This window comes from Planococcus citri, chromosome 1 (assembly GCF_950023065.1).
Source record: "Planococcus citri chromosome 1, ihPlaCitr1.1, whole genome shotgun sequence".
In the NCBI taxonomy this organism is placed as follows: Eukaryota; Metazoa; Arthropoda; class Insecta; order Hemiptera; family Pseudococcidae; genus Planococcus; species Planococcus citri.
Genome location: NC_088677.1, coordinates 84246527 through 84248775, shown reverse-complemented (window position 1 = coordinate 84248775; position 2249 = coordinate 84246527).

Below are 2249 nucleotides of genomic sequence, written 5' to 3'. Positions count from 1 at the left end.
TCTGGAAAATTTCTTATGATCCCAAACTGATGAAAATTTACTTCAGAGGCATGTTCGAAGTATAATTCTTCATTTATCCAAATTGGTAAAATACTGTAAACTACTGTAATCTGTAATTTACCATATTTCACTGCCGTATTTTACCAGCGAATGAATTATGGTATTTTAACAGCCCTGATCACTGGTAATTTCTGGAAAATTGAAGGTAATTACTGGTAAATTAAATTATTGGTAATTTGTTGTTTAGGTAAATTACTTGTAATTTTTGGTACATTACTGGTAATTTCTAGTAAATTGAAGGTAATTTCTAGTAATTTCTGGGAAAATAAATTATTGGCAATTTGCTGTTTTGGGTAAAATAAATTATTGGCAATTTGCTGTTTTGGGTAAATTACTGGTAATTTAGGGTCAATTGCTGGTAACTTTTGGTAATTTTTTTGTAATTTCTGGTAAATGACTGGTAAGTGGTAATTTTTAGTATATTGAAAGTAATTTCTGGTAAATTGATGGTAATTTCTAGTAAATTAAATTATTGATAATTTGCTGATTTCTGGTAAATTACAGGTAATTTTTGGGATGTAATTTCAATTTTTGGTAAATTTATAGTCAAATGGTTTTTGGTAAATTATCGGTAATTTCTGGTCTAGTAAATCACTGGTAACTTTTGATAAATTACTGATAATTTCTGGTAAATTACAGGTAATTTTTGGTAAATTACAGGTGATTTTTGGTAAATTACAGGTAACTTTTGGTAAATAACAGGTAATGTTTGGTAAATTACAGGTAATTTTTGGTAAATTACAAGTAATTTTTAATTTTTGGTAAACTGCTGGCAATTTTTAGTGAATTGATGGGTAATTTCTGGAAAGTGAAAGAACTGGTAATTTTTGGCAAATTACAAGATGCAATTAATCAATTTTTTGGTAAATTACTGGTACTGATTATTTCGGATAGATTCCTGGTAATTTTTGGTAAATTAATGGTAAATACTGGTAATTTTTTGTAAATTGCTGGTAATTTCTGGTAAATTGCTGGTAATTTCTGGTAAATTGCTGGTAATTTATGGTAAAGTACTGGTAATTTATGGTAAATTACTGATGATTTCTAGTAAATTTCTGGTAATTTTAGGATAATTATTACCTACTTACTGGTAATGTTTGGTCAATAACTCAAAAGTTTGACTATCTATTTTTTTTAAAAATTACCATCATCAGCCAATGAGCCAAATGGTGTAAATGACTAAATTTAGCAATGGTCAACTCCCAAACCGAAATTTACAGCCCCCTTCTCTTCCCTCAGAGTGTTGGAACCTCAAAATTTTTAAAAATGGAATAGGTACCTACATATAATAATTATGGGAACTATGCGTAAGTATCGAAAATTGAATTGTGCATTTTTCAGAGCAAAAACTCTGATTTTAAGATCTCAAAATTGAACTTTTTATAGCTTCAGAGAGGAGCTTGGAGCGAAAAATTTTGAAAAATCAAGTATTGCAAACAAATTTAGGTTTTTAAATGGTCTGATTAATCTGAAATCAGTTTGACTCAACGCAACAGATGAGTTTGATGCTCAAAATTTGAAAAACCATCTCGAAAATTAAAATGGAGTCTCCTGGAGGAGGGCGAGGGCCGGAAATTCCGCTAGATTCGATCAATTTTTATGTTTCTCTCGTTCCTTCCTCCGTCCTTTTCTCAATCTCCTCCATTATACGGTCAAATTATGAGAATTTCATTGAAGTCTATCGATATGGTATATTTCTAAAGGTTTTGAACTCGAATATGACCGTATTTTTTCAATCTGATACTCTTCAAGCTGCCTTCATTCCCTTTCATTCGGGTTGCCGATAAAAAAAAAATATGAAAAAATCGAACGATTCATCTAAAAGCATTTCGTGTTCAACTTTCAAAACTAAGGAAACCAGAAAATCTCTCTAGCCTTCTGATCCCATATTTTCAAGATCAAATACACAAAAAAATTATAAATTTACCTGTTATACGTAAAAGGTGTGATGTTCTTGAGAATATTCCTGTACGATTTGGCGGTGTTCTGAGGAAAAAATATGAAAAATCCGAATTGCCCGACGAACCTGTCTTCGTCGTGGATTTCAACAGTACCTGGCATATTTTTAAGGAACAGAGAAAAATTATCGATGGATTCTATTTCTTGAGAAATGAATAAAAAATTCGTGCTTTTGAAATATCGTCCGGTAATATTCGTAAACAATGGTAACGTTTCCGTCGTATTGAAAG